This window comes from Passer domesticus, chromosome 1 (genome assembly GCF_036417665.1).
Source record: "Passer domesticus isolate bPasDom1 chromosome 1, bPasDom1.hap1, whole genome shotgun sequence".
Lineage (NCBI taxonomy): Eukaryota > Metazoa > Chordata > Aves > Passeriformes > Passeridae > Passer > Passer domesticus.
In genome coordinates this window covers 91,565,281-91,585,751 of record NC_087474.1, presented here as the reverse complement: position 1 = coordinate 91,585,751, position 20,471 = coordinate 91,565,281, and the positions used below count along the sequence as shown (strand labels likewise).

The window sequence follows — 20,471 nt, the reverse complement described above, 5'->3', positions numbered from 1 at the left end:
TGTGAATTTTTGTCTCAAAAATATATGAAAAATATTGAATCAACCCTTTCCTGTGTAATTCTGTACAATATTTTCCTTAAAATAATCACGTTTTTGTGTCCTCTCTAAAAAAATGTATCTGATAAAAAAATACAGTGTTTTGCTGCTGAAATTGGGGGGTCCAAAAATGAAGACAAAGTTAAGAAAATGTTGGCAAAGATGAAGTCAAATATTTTCTGACCAGATGTAGCAAATACTTGTCCAACTACTTTTCAAATTGAACCTGATGTTATAGAACATACAGGCTCTGGCTATGTGAAAAACCAGTCACTCTCTTTCGCAAGGTTGCTTAAGAATTTGTATTAAAATGAATGCGTCTTTTTTTTCTGAAATGTGTCATTCTCCTCAACTGAAAAATTTGAACTGAATGGTCAGTAAAATAGGTTATCTATAGTTCCACCCCTCCAATTATGTTTCTTCTGTTCCCACAGTTCCAAAGTTTTGCAGTTTTCCCACCAAGATTAAATACCTTCTGATTTATATTTAACTCCCTCTCACCACTAGTGTATGTTAATAACAGCTCTCCTTCCCTCAAATGTTCTCCCTGGATCCTGAGAACAGGCAGATATGGCAGAATCTCACTGATGTCCAAAGAGCAAGGTGTTACTACTATTGACCGTGTAGGACTGCAGAGGTTTGCAGAAAAGACAGAGCCTTTTTTTTTTTTTTTTGAACTCTGAAAAGGCAAAGAAAGGCAGTGACTTTGCTGGACAAGGAGCTGAGCAACAGTGAATTTTCATCTGTTGTCACTTGCTTGACAAGGTGACTCAGGATAAAGAGCACACTTTGGGAAGATGAATTTGCTGTTTTGCTAAGAAATTTTGAACTGTCACCCTTGGGCACTGTATAAACTTACATGAATTCTTTCCAGACACTAACCTTAGAGCATGATATCCATCACACTAATAGGCCAGCTTTAACCCAGTCAGGCACAACGTCTTCTTATCCATAAAATTTAAATATGGTATATAATTAATTTGAGAAACAAAATATGTACAATAAAAGTTTATGCACATTCTGAACTTATTACTTTGAGGGATATATTTATTTGGCTATAACAGAACAAAAAAATCCCTCAGGTAACTGTATAAAACTGGTCTAGTGATCAGCTGCATCTTCATAATGGTGTCACCATTTGAATATCTCAGGTTTGAAAAATGGTCATTCATGTGTGCACATTCAAATGCATGTCTTCAAAACAGAGTACATGCCCAATGGGTAATGTGTGACTGAATAACTATTTGCCATAAAAGAAATATGCTGTACAAATAATATATTTAGTAAGACTTGCCCTTGTTCTCCAGAAATACACAGAGGAGAAATTGGTAGTAAGAAAAAAAGTGTGTGTTTGGTGTTCTGCATGAACTTGAAGAAACCGATCCTCCCTCAATGTTTCCAGCCCATTAAGTACTAGTTACAGCACAGAGCCACTGATGGCTGTGGTGATTCAGACTAGGTGGCAGACAGAAGTGGTACTGCTGAATGGGTTTTACTGTGCCTTCAGGTACAAAATCTTTGTGTCTCAGAATGAAGGCAGCTGCATTAACTGACATCTAAAAGTGTCACATTCCTTGCTGGCTCTGCTTGTCTCTGTTGCCTCCCTTGCAGCTGAAGCAGTGAACAGGTCACAGAATGCTCCCAATCACAGGTAGGTGCTGTGCTTGGTGACTTCTGACACTTATTTACAAAATGCCTCTTGCCTTCTAATCTGAACCCTATAGCATTTCTTGTGCAGCTGTATAGAGACTGAACGGCTTCCTGTGGTCATTGCTGCTTTCAAGGAAACACGGGAGATTGTAATCATACAGCCAAGAGGGGAGAAAACTGACATGGAAAATCCAAGGCTATTTTTCCCACTGTTTTTAAGATTTCTATCTCTATATGTTGCACCTTTACATCAGGATGCCTTCACACATACATCATAAGGCAGATTGTTGCCCACAATCTTTCTGAGGAGTCTTTTATACCCGGGCTCTTCATAGATGTTGACATCATAGAATCATAGAATGGTTTGGGTTGGATGGGACCATAAACATCATCTAGTTCCAACCCCACTGCCAATCTTCTATTTGACCAGGTTACTCAAAGCCCCCCCACAACCTGGCCTTGCTTGGGCATCCCCAGCTTCTTTGGATAAGCTGTTCCAGTGTCTCACCACCCTCACAGTGAAGAATTTCTTCCTAATATCTAATCTAAACTGTCCCTAATTCAATTTGAAGCCATTACCCCTGGTCTGTTGCTACAGACCCATGTATAAAGTCCCTTTCCAGCCTTCTTGTAAGTGTTCTTCAGGTACTGGAATCTGCTGAGTGTCAGGTCTCCAGTCACTTTTGCCCATGCTATCCTTGTCCTAATCTGGTAATGGCTGCAACTACCATTCTCCAACATTATTTAATGGAAAAAAAAAAAAGATTAAAAAATCTTTATCTGTTCTAGACAAGGAGGAAAATAGAACAGATCCAGTTCGGTATATGGTGGTGTAAACCTGGCACTACTATTCCCTGGTTAAAAATTACTGTTGATTTATATACAATATGTCAAGTCTAGAATCCTTCTTCTGTGAGAGAGAACTCATTTCCCAATCAAAAAGAATTCTTTGAAAACAATCATCTTTGAAAATAATAAATCACTACTTACTTTTACTTTTATCAGTGTTTTCTCTAAAAAAAGAAAAACAAAAATCCCTGTTGAAATTTAATTCAATGCTTTTTTCCTGAAAGTTTCAACATGTTTCCAACTGTCATACTTTTTGTGTTATTCTTTCTCTTTAGGATTCTTAGTTTTTATCCTTGAATTTGTTAGAAAAAAGTGGATGCAGCATATGTTCCTTAAATAGAGCCCCTGAATTATTTCTACATAACCTGCATCAAAGCTCTCCAGATTGTGTAGCTTTTTTTCTGGAAACCTGCCAAGGTCAAGGAAAGACAGAAGTAATTTCAAGCCTGGCGTAGTTCTTTAGAGATAAATATAATGAGGGATTTGAATTTTTGCTCATCAGTGTGAAGTTTTCACTTCAGACTTTTTCTATGAATTTTCCTCACCCTACTAACTCATCCTTGGAAACAAAAAAGTTTACCCACTGTGACATTTTTATTTTTGTTTTGTGTGTTTTTCTTTTTAAAGAAGATAGGAACATAAGTAAAAGGAAGTAACAGAAAACTCACAGCTGAGGATCTGTAGTGCTTGGGAATATCTTCCAGACTTGTCTCACAAATTTGTGCTTGACCCCTCTCAAGGTTTGAAGAGACTATGCAACAGAAAGGATCCTGGGTGACTCATTCACAGCCTGAATCTCAACATTGAAGTGTTGCAAAACTGGCACTTAGGAATATCAGCTTTCCTGAAGGTCAGTATCAAGCAAGGGTTTAAGCCAAATCTGAACCCAGAACTTAGGCAGTCAAGTTATTTGCTGCCTAGGAAAGCTTTACCTATTCCTAGAGACTGAAGAAAGTAAACAAAACCAGCATAACTGGTTTTTGCTCCTCTTACATTCCCATTTCTCACTATGATATTTGTGCCTATTAAATCACACTTTTTTCAAGGCAAAAGCAGCACAAAGAGACCACTAATGGGAAATAACAAAGTCCTGATCAATGTCTACTGAAAATAAGCTGTAACCACCACAGTGAAGCAATGCAATAACAAAACAGCCATCCTATTTTTCAGTCCATGACACTTCTGAAGCATATACCCACAAGGCAGAGCATCAGCTTTCCCGGTAATATTCCTGAGTCAAGAAGGCAGACATTCCAATTTAAACCTGTTACACTTGAAATCCCTTTTGCTTAACACTTGTTCACCCGCCTTTTAGATATAGGACTATCAATTCCTGAAATAAGTCATGGGGAACTTCCTTTAGTTTGAACACAGCTTTTCCCTGGCCTGAACAGAAAATTCCTGTAGATATCTGCAGCAGCCCTGCAGGAGGAGTACAGTGTGCAGTTGACCACACCATATGTGATTAAATTCAGGTACTGGGGAACTATGGTTAAAGCCTCTAGAACAAGCTCTGAGGCCACTGATTTGTATCAGCAGGTTATCACACTTTCCTCAGATGGACTAATTAACTACAAGCAAGAATAACTGCTCCTGCCAGAACTAAGAATTACAGCTCCCATCAAATGCTTATTCATTGAAGTGGCTGCTCTCAGGCCTGTTAAGCAACCATACCAGGTGGAAAAACAGAGGGTTTTGCTTTATCTCAGCCAGCTCCTGGTCATTTTTAGGATTTTATGCAGTTGAAATTGTCTATGCAAAGAATGGATACTGTGCTCAAAATTTAAACAGAAAGCTTTAGATTCATCTACCTTTGCTAGGAACCAAGTCTAAATAATTGGTGTGTGCATATATGTGTGCATATGTAGTGCCAGGGGAAGGAGATGAGGACTTGACAATCAACACTGCCCCTGAGAAAGCATCATGGAAATCCTGCAGCCTGGCTGCCGTGTCAGTGAGAATTAACTCATGGACACAAGCATACACTTTCATCTGAAATGGCTTAAAGAAATATGTAACTCTAAGAATATTTTGGTAGAATGAGGCTTTTTCTCACATGAACTTGAAAGAAAGGCATTGCAGACACTATATTTAAATTTATATATTACTTTCACTATTCACACTGTGTGATATGTATACCAAATATCTTTCCATTTTCCTGTTTAGTGAAGAACCCTGACAACACTGCTGATAACTAAGTCAACAACTTTTCAAAGAATTTTTCTGATGTTGTTTGTTTTACTTAAAGAGCTAATCTGTGTATACTTTATGCTCCTTTTAGAGTAATAGACTCCATTTAAAAAAATCTTACTGAATTATCTCAAACAACAGATTTATTTTTCAGACAACACCTGCGCAATAAAATGGAGGGGATTGTGTGGCTATATTATGTGGCAGAGGATGTTTGGTTGCAGACATGTTGTTTCGACCACTCTGAAGTTGAGCACTTTTTGTTCCAGCTCAGTATGGGCAGTTTCTAATCCTCATTCATGTGAAGAGCACGCAATTCAGGTGGCTGTCTTTTGGGGGAAAGCTGTATGAACAGATGAATAATGAAACAAATCCTACTTTATTCTTTGTAGGAGCACCTGATATTTCGACCTCATTGCTGTGGGTAATTAGTTTCTCCAAGGTATGAAAGAAATCCTCTAATCCTGTTTAAGATTCAACACCCTTTAGTTTTAGATAGTCCTGTTAGAGGCAGAGATCTGGATTTGATGATTACAGGTTAATTCAAACAGGAGATATTCTCTGATTTGGTGAAGATCTTGTATTCATATTACTGCTATTTACTCCACAATGGTTACCAGAAAAGTTGGTTATTTTTTTAATGTTTTAACTCCTACATTAGAAGTTAATTAAAAATTAAAAGGTTCTATGCTTCCTGGTTATGAAACACAGAAATTAAATAACTATCTGTGAATAATTAAGCTCTTATATTTTCAAGAAATTCTAATTTTTCTGCCTTTATTACTAGTAGATCTGAAGTCAGAGTACAGTCTGGTTTGGGTTGTGATCCAAGGTATCTTCTTCAGTTCTACAAATTCTGGGATATCAAAATCAATGAAATGAAAATAGTCTGTTTCCCATATTTCTATCGTGCAAATGCAGAATTGTTACAGATTTATATATAAGTGTTAGGTTATCCACTGCCATATCATGCTTATTATTCTGTATTTTTCAGCTACAGAGAGCATATTTTAATGGAGTAACTTATGTTATCTACTGGAAAAAATATTTTAGTTGCCATTTTGAATCAAGCTAATGCAGTGAAGAAAGAGTGCCATTAAATTTAATGTCTATGCTGAATTGGGTCAGCAGTTGTGATATTATTAAATTCCATGGGCTTTTTTCTTTTTTTCACCAGCCTCATCACTTCACATTATATAAACTCAGTATATAGAATGGCACAGAATACTGGCTGGGACCACTCTTCTGCATAGCTGAACCAGAAATCATTCTGAATTGCATTTATTCTGGACTTTGCCACACACAAGAAACAAAATTACTTCCATAAAATTATGTCTTGTATCATTTGCCATCAATTTCCTATCTTATCAGTCTGCTTTGTTTCTCTGTACTACTGATTTTAAGCCTAGCTGTGCAGATGTTGGATTGGAAGCTGGCCTTCAGAAAACCTGTTCCTTGTTTTGCTGCTAACTCACTTGTGTGACCTTTGATGGCTTCATAAATCTACCTTTGTTTCAGTCTACTTTTCTCTAAAATTGCTGTGATAAATAGATGTTGTGTTCTGTTGAGCTGAATTTCAAGATATATTGATCCAATAATCAATATTTTACCAACTAATAATAAATCCTAATATTGAGTCAAGAAGTCAGAGTGATTGCTCAGTGCACTCTTTTTACACTCAGAGGAAGAACTTTGCTCAAATTCCATCCAAAGTCTGGAGGTATCTGGAGAGGTGTTTTTAAGTTAGCACTAAGTCTGATATACATGGCCTTCACAAAACCATGGGTTAAAATCCTAAAAACTTCAAATAAACCTTTTATCCTTTCAAGTGCCAATCAGGATAGGTTCATTTGCAAATACAGTCTAATTGTTTAACCTTATTCCAGACCTTTGGGACTCAATTATCCTGTTGCTTGTAGGAGTGAAACCTAATTACCATTTTAAAAAAAATAAAATTAAGCAATACTGATGCAATTAAGCAATTGATGTCAGGAATTTTATTTTTTAAACAGATCTTTAGTTGGCACTGTTCTGCTGAGCTAACAGCAGGCTGATTGTCACACACACACACACACACACACACACACATATACACCTTGAGGTGTTTGCTAGTTATTTTTCCCTGGTAAGATCTTTTGATAGGAGACTATTTTATAATTACCGATACAATTTTTAAAATGATAAGGCTTTTCAGCTCCCACAGACTGTGGTTTCAATGCCTTTGAATTCACGAAATTATGCTGGTACAACCTAACATCTGGCTAGTGCACACTGCTGCACTGTGTACCTGAGCTATCTCTAGCCAAGTTAGTTTGAGCACAGGTGACATCTAGTCACCAGCAGTCAAGGTTTTGTATGTTCTACACAAAGTAACTGGAGAGCCTGACTGAGTTATCCCCCACAAAATTTCGTATTTCCTCAGCATGACTGTTTCTGGTAGTTCTGTTTGTTCTGTCTCTCTCCAAAACAAACCTTAGTAGTGAAGGCAGAGTAGGGTGTTACAATCCAGTTACATTTAATGACCTTACTCTCCACCTCCTTCTCTAGATATAAGCTGAACATTAAACTGTCAGAAGCCTTGGATAAAAATTGCCCTTGGGAAACTGCACAATCATTGGCATTACTCCTGATGCAGTGCTCCCAACACTACATTAAGTCAGATTTCTGACCATCTTTCTGTTTGCTTAAGGAGATTCCTGAATCTCCAAATGCTAGTATAAAGTCAAACTCACATCCTCTCTGCTCTAAGAGAAAATCAGCTGTAATTGTGATATCCTTTTTAAATGTCTGTCTAAGGTTTTCTGCCTCAACCTTTAGTAATCAAGGAGCTTAAGCCATGCCAGCTGTTTCATTATTTTAGAAGAGATTTGCCCCTTCCTTTTTGCATCACTTCTTTGGTATTATGGTGTTCCTGTTGTAATCCTCCACATAATGGGCTGCTTTTGCTTGAGCACCTCTTACTATGCCCAGGAGAAATCTGCAAGCAGGATATACTTCATGGAATAGGCTAGAAAAAAGTGTTTATAGATTGATATGGGCAGTTAAGTTAAGCATTGATATTCTTGCCACACCGAATGTATCTGTGTCAGCTAGGCAGTTATCAGTCAGGACAGAAAATATTAACATCCACTGCTTCTTGGAATAGCCTGGATTGCTGTCTCCTAATTATCTTCCTTTTTCATGGCTTTATTTCATTAGTTTTTAATTTCAGTCCTTCACTTACTAGTCCTTCACTACCATTTCAGCAACTTAACTTCTTTACTTCCAAATATCCTTCTAAAACAGAATCAAAGTTAGCCAGACATGCTATTCAAAGCTAGACCTTGGGTCAATGAACCTGAATCATACTGCATCTCTCTCTCTTTTCTATCCCTTTTATTTCACTCTTTTCCCGTAGGATCCATTTTCTAACCTCTGATCAGTTTAGTTCCTGCCTTAACTGGAGCTGAGTAAAGGAGAAGGGTGACTTTCCAGGTAATCAGAACTATATTCCTGCTTATTTAAAGATTATCAATCCTATGATTTTTTACAGTAAATACCTAATATTGTTACTTTGTGCCAAAGTTTGGGAAACAACCACGTTTCTGCAAAGAGGTTCCTGAATATCTTTGCATCCTGCAATACATGTAATTCCTTCTGTCTGAGCATATATTTTAGAAGTGTATATTGTTGAATTTCATTCTGTATTTCCAGACCATTTCTCTGGTTTTGGCAAGATTCTATCAAATTTTTGACCTGGTCTATAAAGTTTGTTCCGCACGGAAATGAAGCACACTTTCTCAGTATTATGTAATTCTTAACAAAAATATAAATAACTTTACACTCACAACAGATTTCCTTGAAACCCCACTTGATATGTCCTCCCATTCTGGTATATCATTGATCCCCATACTTCAGTATAATTATGTAGGTGTATTTGCACCCTCAGAGAAGTACCCTGAAAGCCATGCTTTGTAAGTATGTTTTGGAAATTTTTACTTAAGACAGTATAAAAAACCTAAATACAGTCAACCTGTAGACTAAAACTTCTTTCTGCTCTATGGAATGCCCCTCTTAACATTTCACAGGTAATAGACTGGTTTGGCATGACTTGGTACACACAGCTGCATGCTGACCACTGTGCCATTTCTCTACTATTTTTCACATTCTCATGAACAGATAGATTGATTTGGGGTTTTCCCAGAAGGTGAAGTTAAGCTGATTCATCTACAATTCATTATGTTTTTGTTGCTTAAGAATAAGCATTATATCTGCCTTTTGCTACTCTCCTGGTATCACACCCTTAAGGACCAAAGTCAAAAATTCTGATCAGTTCTGCCAGTTATCTAACAATCCTAGTGCTTTCAAAAAATGCAAAAAACTTGCCCTACATAACACTGTATAAAAATCCTTTATCCATGCCACCCACTCTCTCATTCTGGAATACATGCCCTGAATACATATTCATTCTGTTTCAAACCAGGTATTATCAATCCCAGTAAAGTTCCTAATTAAACCAGGGTTTGTCCATGCTGGGAAATAAAAATAATGCAAAAACTTTTAACTATGACAATCAATACATTTAATATAGCTAGTGAAAACTATGGATTTATATGGCTATGACCTATGCATTCATCAGATCATTTCTTTAAATTCAGATCTTTGTCCAAAACTAACTAAAGCTACTGATGAAAGTCAATAAATTTGGAATCTAGATCCTTACATAACTTTTTAACACCAGTTAAAGATCAGTAGTAGAGCAGGCAAGATGAAACTTGTAAGGAAGCCTGTTGTGATGTGTGAATTTTCAAAGACTCTTAGCCCTGGATAGCAAAAACCAATGGCAAAACCCATTTTTTTCAGATAGGAAAGCAGAATTGGACTTTAGGTAGAAGGAATTCAGATAAGTTTGTTTCTTCTTCCCTGAAGTCCTTCTAAAAAGGTCACAGTGATAAAAATAGAGTTGCTTTCTTTTACAGGGATTTTGCTTGAGAGCTCAATTTATTCAGAAATCAAGACAGATTGATGTTGTTCCCTGGGAATGCAGATAGGCATATTTTAGACAATAAACCAGGAGCCCTTATCTGCTGAATTTTGTCTTTTCAATGTGTCTATCCTATGCTAATTTTAGGTCTGCATTCTCTATATCCTTCCATGGTTTTTTTTTTTTTTCTCCCATTGAGCTCTGATTTCTCATTACGATGTGTCCTTTTAGCATATATTTTGTATTTGTGATGCATCTGTTCTTGCTTTGGCCCTGCAAGTGTCTAAATGATAGCTAAATGCATCTGTAAGGACAAGTGCTGAACAGGTGCAAAACAAGACTACGAATAATAAAAGAAGAACAAGAAATCAGAGACAAATTTTTGCTCTGTCAGGATTTGCCTAATATATGTATAGTCATTACACAGCCAATACAAACGTCTCATTTTTAGAGTTCTTTATCTTCTTTTAAAAAAGGATCTTTCTGGAGTTAATTAGGTACAAGAAATTTTGATAGAAGTACTTCTTCTCTATTGCTGCCTTGACAGAGATTCTGTATTTCAGCTTAAGGAATTTTATAGGGTATCCAACTCTTTTTTGTTAGTAAACAAAACCCGGACAATACTTTCAGGCACATTATGTGATTCTTAGGGTGTCCTGAGCAGGCCAGGAATTGGACTGAATGATCCCGATGTGTGCTTTACAAGTCAGCATCTTCTATGACTCTAAAAAAGGAAATGAGAAAAAAAAAAAAAGAGCATGAATTGTAGGTCTATTATTTGAAAACAAATCAAAACTCACACTACTTTTATTTTACATTTATTTTACACTTTCCAAAGAAGTTTCGTCTGTTACTCTTGAGAAGAGTTAGTGCAGATATTTTAATTTCACATATTCCATAAAGTAGTATTTTTTTACTCACTCTAATCTCATGATACTTACTGGTTAACTGAGAAACAGTCAGTTTTTTTGTATTTTTTCAGCAACATGAAATATCAAATTACTCTCAGTCTTTACTCAGTGTCATAGCTTTGAATTCACTCTGAGTTCAGCCTCCAGAACAACAGGGGTTTCAGGACTCTGGCTACAACATCTTAGTAATTCCTTTTGAGAACAGGTCAAAATCTCTGTTGTCCAGCAGCCAAATGATAGGCTGGAAGGAAGAATGGAGGTCAGTCCAAATAAACAAAATCTGATCACTCTTTTTTTTTTTTCTGAAAAGAAGCATCCAGAAAAAAAAAATCCATTTGAAGCAGAACAGAATCACAGAATCATTTAGACTGGAAAAGACATCATCGAGTCCAACCCATGACTGAACACCACCTTGTCAACCAGACCTAAGGGCCATGTCCAGGCTTTTCTTCACCTCCAGGGATGATGACTCCACCACCTTCCTGGGCAGCCTATTCCAATGCCCAATCACCCCTTCTGTGAAGAAATTCTTCCTAATGTCTGACCTAAACCTCCCCTTCAGCTCCTCTGAAGCTTAAGACTTCAGAACAAACTTTCATGCACTTCTTACAGGAAGCAACAATAACTAAGACATCAGGTTACAAATTACAGAGACACCAATAATTTTCTGCCCCACAGCCCAGTTATCTGGGTACTCACGCGAGAGAAAGACTTCTCTGAGTCTGACACAAGAGCTGTCTTATAGAAGCATCTCCAAATTACTGTTTTATGGGCTGCCCAGTCTTCTCTTCCTGCATGGCAGGTCTGTTTGATCTGCCTCTGAATCATGTGCCGCTCAAGACTGAAAGTTAGGCTACCCTGCACAGGAGTCCCTGGCCTAATCTCAATCCCTTTTGCATATTAATCCCTTTCACTGCCTTTTATTTTAAAGGGTTACATGGTCATTGGAAGCAAGGCAAATCTAATCTCTTGTCAAGAGATTCACCAAGTCAGAATCTGCCTTAGTACCTCACTTTCTGAAGGAATATTTAGGTGTTTTGAACCAAGAAGTACTATCTAAAATTGTCTCCCATCCCTGGATAATAGGTAAATACTTTGCAATTAGCCACATAAGTAGTAATTTTATTTAAAAAAAACCAAAACAAAACAAAAAAACCCCCACAAAAACTAATGTGGAAATACTTTTTTTTCCTTATCTTTCTTAGAGATTTTTTTAACAACAAAAAAAATCAACATTTGCACATACTTTGGGAGAAATTACATTGGATAAGATACTTTCTGCCTCATACTATCACGAAAAATCAAAACAGAATACTCCAGGTAAAATGAGTGAAATTGTTCTATGGCAGTTGAATAACATAAGTTTTTGCTTCAATCATAATAATCCCTTCTGAATTAAAAAAAAAAATTCTAATATCTGATGATACCAGACTGAGCCTGGGGGTACTTGAAGATGTATTGAAATCACAGCCTGAGGTGCAAAGTTGCTCAGAGCTCTTCCCTGCTTCTTGCACTGGGTTCATGAAACTATTCCCAGGGAGTTTCCTTAATCATCACCCCAATGGACATGAGAGCAGAGCCTGACTGCCTATTTTAAACAGGAATTGCTTGGAAGGCTTCCATGGTCTCCAAGCTCTTCTGTCCTTTTTGTTAACATAGGAGGAAAAAAAAAGTCATGAGGGAAAATAAAAGGTATAGGCAATAACACTTCTGGAAAGGCAGAATTTTTATTAAGATCATACCCTGAGTTAAGTGGCTCCTTCTTTGACAGCAGCCATACTGCTGCTCTTTGAAGGGCAAGAAGCTGAACTTTCAGGGAGCCAATTAGGAAATGTTTCAGAAAGAGTGGTAGTGATAGCAGTCATCTGAGAGATTAACTGCAGTAAAGGGTCCTCAAAGCAGTGGCCTCCAACTATTTTCAGCATAGCTATTATCTTTCTTTTGCATTTCTTAAAAGCTGTTTTTACAAAAAGAAAAGCAGCAAAGTGACTTGAGGCTTTTTGTTGGGTCCCAGGGCTTTACAAGTGAATAGTTCCACAGCAAACATCACTAACCAATAGAGCTTTACTTCAGAGAAAAATATGTTTCCTTAAGACAGATAATAAATACCCGTCATATTATTGTGGCTGAGAAGTCAAAACAAGCATGAAAGGTACATTATGTTCTGCCTTTGCAGTCTTTTTGCTTTTCAGAGTCAGGAAGTATTGATGTTTCTGTTGGGTCACTGCTGAATACCTAACCGTACAGATATACTAAACTTTGGCTTACCATTGAGAACAGTAAGGAAGGAACTAAATGGCAGCAAGAATGAACTATGTTTACCTTAAGCTTTGTTTGATTCTCTAGAGCAAAATAAAATATTAATGAGAAGAGAAAAATAATAAGCTTCCCCTGATCACACAAGTGATCTCACAAAACAACAACCAAAATTCATAAATGTAATGATTTGATGACTTTCTTGTTATTATAAGACAAAGTGCTCCTATTAGAAAAATGGTGGCGTTCTTGCTCTGTCTGAACTGGGCTGAAATCTTGCTGTTCGCACTAGAACTCAGGTGAAAAATAATGTGTAAAAAATAATAATAATGTTTTGAGAAATCTAGTATAATAGCTTTCTCCCATAAATCTCAGCATAATTAAGAAGAATGGGACTCAAGGGCTCATGATTTCTCATGTTAGAAAAGAATTGCAGGCTGGTATTTTTAACAACACTGCTGTTCATGATTAATGATATCTGTTTGTTAATGCACTTTAGACACATTCATTGCATCCTCACACAGCTCTTGCAGCTCTTGAACAAGGGTGAACTTCACCAGGCAGCTTCACTGGATAATGGCAGGATTTACTAATCAGCACAGCTCTGTCATCTTTATATGCTGATTAAAAGTAGCCATCAGCATCTGGACATGCAACTTCTGACCCTGAGGTGCTGTGGTAGGGCAAGAGATCTATCAGTAATTCTCCACAATACAGAGAACACTGCCACAGCAAGGCTGAATGCTAAGAGTGGAGAATTTTTTAAAAAAATGAATATTTATTTACTTGTTTTTATAAAGCATTAACACTCCTCAGCTGCATTCACAGAAATCCTGTGTTATTTGGACTTAGCTCAATTAGATTTATTCCTGATTAATGTGCTCTTCTAAATCCATTGCTGGAATGTAGATTTTTCCCATTTAGATACAATAAATCAGATATTATTCAGTGTTGGTGATTTACTGCAGTTTTCATTTGCCTATTATTCCATCTTATTTTGCAGTAGTATGCACATTTTAAAGTACCATTCTGTGTAATCTGCTGGATAGAAATTAAAATGATTGCAGAACTTCTATATTATATGCTTTGAGAGACAGAAAAATTAAGATAAAATTTTCAATTTTCATACCTATTTTTATCACAGCCTTTTTAGATATGCTGACTTTCCCAGAGTTTTCTGAAGTCAGCAGTTCTTCAGTAAGATTATCACCTTCAAAAAAAAAAGATAGTTATTCATGTGTGCACTGTAAAATAATTTAAATGTACTAGACACTTTATTATCTCTTCCCTCTTTAAACACCTTTGTTTTGTTCATTTTTATATGGAGTCACTGCTGCAATGTTGTCTTGGAAACTGCTTTATCATCTAAAGTCATAATTTGGCCATTTGATCACTGCTCTTGTCCTAAACTGAATAGAAGCTCCAACTCCTACCACACTGCCTTTTAGATTTTTCTTTTATTCTGTGTCTGATCATTCAGATAACCTCTATACAAATTATCACTTACATGATTAAAACAATGGCTTTGAATACTGTGCATCTTTAAACTTAAATATAACATAGTGATTTATGCATCTATGAATAGAAACTTATCCATCATCTACCTGAAATATGGATCTTATTTAATGAATATAATCTTGCAACTGATAAAAAAAATAAAGGAGAAATTCTTCTCTGCTTTGCTGGCCTACTCAGAGGGACATTTGTTCACAGGCCTTTTTTAGTCTAAAACCTGTCATTATTCACTTCTGTTGAAATGAATAGTCTATTATCTTTCCCCACATGGCTTTACCATAGTTAGGAGTGTTTAATGATCAAATAATAATCTGCAGAATAGTTATGCTGCTTACATGGTATAGTAAAAGAAGGGTTTGCATCAAGTGAAAATACAAGATTATGTTGCCAACAGACCTCGCCATTTCACCTATACCTCTGAATGATACGTAGGTCCCCGACATTTCAATGTGAAATACTAGGTTAAAGGATTCTTTTGATGTTAATAGTTATGGAAGTCTTTATTTAGTTTTCCAGACTGATCTTCACAAAAGAGAATCACAGTGGTCCATTCCAGCTTTGAAATCTAGCAGATTTTTTTTTTTCTGAAAGTGGAAACTACTTCAACTCAGCTCCACAAGAATATACTTGTTCACAAGAATAGAGTTTTGAGCATCAAAACTTGAAGATTACTGCTTTACTTAAGTCATGAATTTTCTGTGTTCAATACTATAAGCATTTAAAAGTGGAATGGAATGGTCTTTTTTGTTATTTTCAAAGCAACATTTTCTCTTCCTTAATATAATCCTTTTATTACTATTTTGAAATTTGTAAGACAGTAGAGTCCATCAACATATTGTTTCCATGCTTGCTCATAACTTTTGCAGTAGCTCTGAATCTGCTTTAAAGGAATTTACTGCAGAAATGTACAATTTATGGAGCAGAAAGAATGCAAGGTTTAAATCAAGTTCAGTGGATAAATGCAGGAACAGAAAATAAATCTTAGGAAATTATTGAAGCACACAAGACTCTCAGCTTGTTGTATGGTGGCTGTGGAAGAGTGCTCCAAACAATCTTGAATATCACCCTTCAATATGTTTTTCAGTTGCTGGTCAATATTTTAGAATTTGTGTTTTATGCCAGCAGACTGTGGTTGTGCTTAGCTTTGAACTAGGAAGCCAAACTTTGATAGGTAAGGAAATGTCATTTTGCAGATCCTGTGGAAGATCAGTAAGTCACCTGCTGTGGTGATCTCTCTAAGGTCAAACCTGAAATTCCTGTGAGTGTGAAAGGGAGATTACATTTGCAGGCTGCAATAAAGTATCTCTCATTGTTTAGAGAAAAATTTTTCAGCATTTTAGCAGTTCAGTGGATGCAAAAATCAACATTTTTTTTAAAACCTTTGTCTTGAATGATTGTGATGGACTTCTGCTTCCAAATAATTTTAGCTTTCTTCAGTGGCTTGTATTAAAAGAATTGATGGGTCCAGTTAGATGAGGATTTGCTTTAAAAAGCTACAATCAAAAGGAAATATCATTTCCTGGACCTAGTGAGTCTCCTTTCTAATCACTGTTTTTTTAGTGGAAGGCTCTATCTCCTCCCTCATCACAGCTGAAGTAAAATACTCTGACTAGTACTTTGCACATTTCCAGTAGCACACATTTAAAGAACTGCACCAGCCCTGCTAAACTTCACTTGTACAGAGCTAGTGAGAGCACTTCAAGTTGGGCAGGACGAGTGTTCCACTACTGTTTCCACTTTCGCCTGACAAATACAGTTCTTTCACTGAAAATGAGGGTGTATTTGCACATACAGCCAGGTACCTTTTTTAAAAGAAAAGTCACACTAATTTGAAGAAACAGCTTTACAGAGCTCTTGCCTTGTACAGGATCTTTCTGCCAATGTCCTGGTCCCCAGCTTCATCTTTGACTGCTATGGATAAATTATGGAAAACTTCCCAGCAACTTTGGTACTTGGCTGCTTTCCAGAGTCAGCCCACCAAAACTGGGGACCAGGGCTTACCCGTGTGGGACCAGTGCTTGGCACAGGCATAGAGAGGGGGCTAGGAAGAGGCCTGGCTGGAATTCCAAGTTGTTGGGCTGGGGTTGTGGAGAGAGATGCCCTGGCATGACGTGGCCATCACATGGTGTGAGCCTAAAGCAGCCCCAGTTGAGGGGTACCTTACAGCCCATTCCAATCCAGCTCCATCCTGGATCTCTACCTTAGGCTCTGTCACTGCCCCTGGCAGGGCTGGCTGGTCATCCACATCCATGCCAATCTCAAAACAAGTGTTTGAGGAAATTGACAGAGCACACAGAGAAGGTTCTGCCATGACTACTCCTTGCCCCATGTTAATATATTTTCAATCATCCCTTCTCAAAAGCACCTCTTCACCCAAATAAAACACTAGAGCACCTTTGTAACACTCTTATCATCATAAGATGCCTCTAACATCAGGGTTGAAAGGCTGTGACATTTAGAACAAGAATGTGCTGACTCTAATTTTCCTGTAAAGATCAATAAATCCCATTTTCCAGAGCAGCATTTGCAACCTGTAGTTTCCAACTTTCCAGGTTCCAAAGAGTGAAGGTGACACAGTAAATGCAATTGTTAAAGTCTCTCTTCTGTAATTTTACCTATGAGCTTCTGTTGTGATTGCCAACTTAGTCACAACCCCCAGCACAATCTGTATTCACACATTGAAAAATACACTGATATGCACCTTGTTTAAACAAGTATGTAGTATGAAAATATCAAATCATACTCTCTGGTATATACTTCAAAGCTTTTGCTATAAAATATAGCAGTTTAGATTACTTTGTTGAAATACTAAAGGATGATATTAAGAGGAAAAGTAATAATGCAATTCAAATATTTTCAAAAAAAACCCACAGCTAGTATATACATTTCTTGCTGCTGAAAAGACTGTATCTGAGAACTTCTACTGCATGGTTGTGAATACAGAATGGTTTTGTAACTCACCTTTTGTTTTTATAAGAATCACAGAAAAAATTCCTTTCTATATTCATTTTGTAGGGCTTTAAAAATTCTTTGCTACATTGAGAACTTAATAAGAAGAAGAGAAAACAAAATAAAAAGTTGCAGTCAGACTTTGGTACATAAAAATTTCCAGGTTCATTTTGTGCATGAAAATCACTTCTGTAAAAAGTTAGAAACTATAAATGGAATTATTCTTTTAAGAAAAGATTTGGTAGAATCTCCCTCCATGTTAAACCTAGGTAATTAACACTGGGTTCTTAAATGTAACCCAGATGATTAACATTGGGTTCTTAAATCTACCTAGGTTCCTAAGAGTTACATTTAAAAAGTAATTGCCACATTTTAAAGGTGCAGAATGCTGAGGACTTTTGAGAATGAGTGATAATTTAAGTAAGTAAATGTGGGATTTGAAGCTTATGGTTATACATTCCAGTCTATAAATCTTGCCTTGCGATTAAACACATTTTAAATAATTTCATTATTATTCACAAATGTAAGTCCTTAAGATGGAGGTATTAAACAAATTCCTGTTGCCTGTTCCTGAACCAGCTGAAGCTTTGGGAAGTAAAAATTATTTTTGGGCAGTTTGTTGTTTTCATTCCACATTGAGATATGATAACAGAAAACTGAGTCAATGTGACAAAATCTGACAAAAGCAGCATAAGAAAGAAGGGACAGAGAGGAAAACAAATTCAGAGAGTGTGGGGAAAGGCAGGCAATAGAAGATATAGAGCAAAATTCTGTCAAAAGAAAAATACATTGAGTATGCCATTGGGTAGTTCTGTGTGTGCAGAGCTTTTGTCAGTAATAGAGGGCACAGAATTCCATTTCAAGTTTGATGCAGCCTTCAGAACTCTTTCCGCTAACTTCAGTGAGCTTTGGATTAAGCATTTAGGGGGAAGACTGGTTATGCTTAAACTGAATATTTTTGGGGTTGGTGTTTGGCTGGTTTTTTTTTTTGGGTTTTTTTTTTTTTTTTCAAGAAGGGACTCTAAATTATGGAAGAAAGTTTTAGGAAACTCTGAAAACTCACTGAGCTCCCAAACCCTTAGAATCCTCAGAACTTATTGTCACCTTTAGACCTTACACTTAAAAAGGGAGAAAAGTAGCTTATCTCAGAATTTAAATGAGTTCAGTAATTACTCAGGGTGCAGAATGTAACACAAGATGTATTACAAACAAGTCAGCAAAGCAGTTTATTACAACAAACGTGTGCAGGGGATTAAAAAAAATACAAGGGAATCCCTGATTCCTATTGTGCTTTGTGATTAATAGCATTCAAAGCAGAGGTGCTATGTTTTAATTGTCTGAATCCAGCAAATTTGCATTTGAAATACACTGTGTTTATAAGTTCTGGAAACACAAAAAAAATAAGTAAACAAGACTTTGAAGATAACAGGAATATAAGAACTTTAAAAACTATATATATTTTTCCCTTTCTTTCTGTTTCTGATGTCATAATTTTCTTTTATTTACCAACTTTTTACTGTGGGCAGTTGGTGCTTCTGAGATTTCCAGCCATATTTCTTTATTTTGTCACTCAGTCTCACTGCCTGAATGCATTCCATTTCCAATGGAGACTTAAAGCCCAGCTGAAATATTCTCTTATTTATCCATTGCCAATGGGCCTTCTCATTCCTCTCCTATGTCACACCCTCCTCCAGAGCTGTCTCTTACTGCCTGCTTCCGTTGGGTGTGGATGTTGAGGTATTGGCAGTGGGGATCAGGCTGCAGCCCTGGCCTCTATGAGGAGAGGCCAGAGTTGCTCCGTGTGGGAGACAGCTAATTCCTGACAACTCCTTTTCTGGAAGACTCACTGCTGGATGCAGCTGAAGCCCTTCAGACATGTGTGGGATGTGTGAGGTACCTTGGGGAAAACCTATTTAAAAAGGACAAAATGCTGTTGAGTAGTGAGTGAAAAGTGTGAGAAACAGTTTGATCTATGGACCCTAGGAAGGACTCCTGGGGAGGATGTGCTCCAGGTACTAGAACACAGATTTCCCTGCAGCTCCTGGAGACACCCCAGTGAAGCAGCCAGTAGAGAGGAACATCCCAGCGTGTATATCCACACTACAAACCACAGAATGCCAGGTAAAATCAGCTATCCATGCTGCAGCACCCTGAGGATCCCATGCCAGAGAAGGTGACAGGCTCTGGAGGAAGCTGCAGCCCATGGAGGGCCCATGCTGGAGCACTGAAAAACTATGTGCAGGAAAGAACATCAGAGCTGAACTGACTGAACTTTACATATTGACCACAGGCCTCATTCCCCATCCTCTGCCCCATGTAGAGGGAGTAAGGAGTGGGAATGAAGAAATTAATTTGAGCCCAGGAAAAAAAAGTGAAGGGCAGGTGGGAAATGGCTGTTTGTCCTAATTACTCACCATTCACATCTATTTTAATTGGTAATATTTTTTTTCCCAAATTGTTTTGCCTCTGATGGTAAACTATAAGAGACCTCCCTCTTTTTATTTTGACCCTTACTTATCTTATTTTCTCCCCTTGTCTTGTTGTGGGAGGGAGTGAGGAGAATGAAGGACGGGTGGGCATCTGGTAGTTGGTCAAGGCACAGCCCAACATGCTATTCTGCAGATACATAAGTAACATATGTTGGAAAAAAACAAGGGTACACATATTGCAGGAGAACTTCTGTGCCCTGTTTTAGTCATAGAAAAAGTGGAGGAGATACAGGTTTTAAAAAAAGAATACAACCACAGATTGCAGTGTCCATCAACAAAAGCTACATGACATGGGCTCTTGCAATGTCTCATCGCTGCGTTGTCACGTAGCTGCCCACCTTTATAGATCAAGGTCAGATCTGATACTGGCAACAGTTGTGCTGTTGTCCTCCTTGGAGCCTCTTTTAAACTTGAGCATTCTTTAAACTTGAGCATACAGGCATTGCAGCTGCTTTTTCCTGCATCCAATGACCTTTGTACAGTCATACTTTTCTGGTCATAATCTATCTGCTGGCTCTTACAACACGCTCCCATGAGCTTGCCAGCATTCAGCATTCATAATATTTCCCTCAATCACAGAACAGTATTTTGCTATCTATGACCTCCAGAGTCCCCAAGAATCAGTTTTCAGCACTCTAGTTCTTTGTTTCTTCATTTCTGCTG

At 37.3% G+C, this 20,471-nt stretch overlaps 1 long non-coding RNA gene across 2 annotated transcripts; it reads left to right on the top strand.

The window, feature by feature from the left end:
- The first annotated feature begins 2,064 nt into the window (after positions 1 to 2,064).
- Positions 2,065 to 3,760, top strand: LOC135288736 (uncharacterized). 2 transcript variants are annotated; one of them, XR_010351704.1, is made up of 3 exons: positions 2,065 to 2,316; positions 3,276 to 3,385; positions 3,706 to 3,760. It is a non-coding gene; the product is annotated as an uncharacterized LOC135288736 (long non-coding RNA). The 2 variants fall into 2 exon arrangements; XR_010351703.1 differs by lacking the exon at positions 3,706 to 3,760 and adding an exon at positions 3,582 to 3,691.
- The last annotated feature ends 16,711 nt before the right edge of the window (positions 3,761 to 20,471 follow it).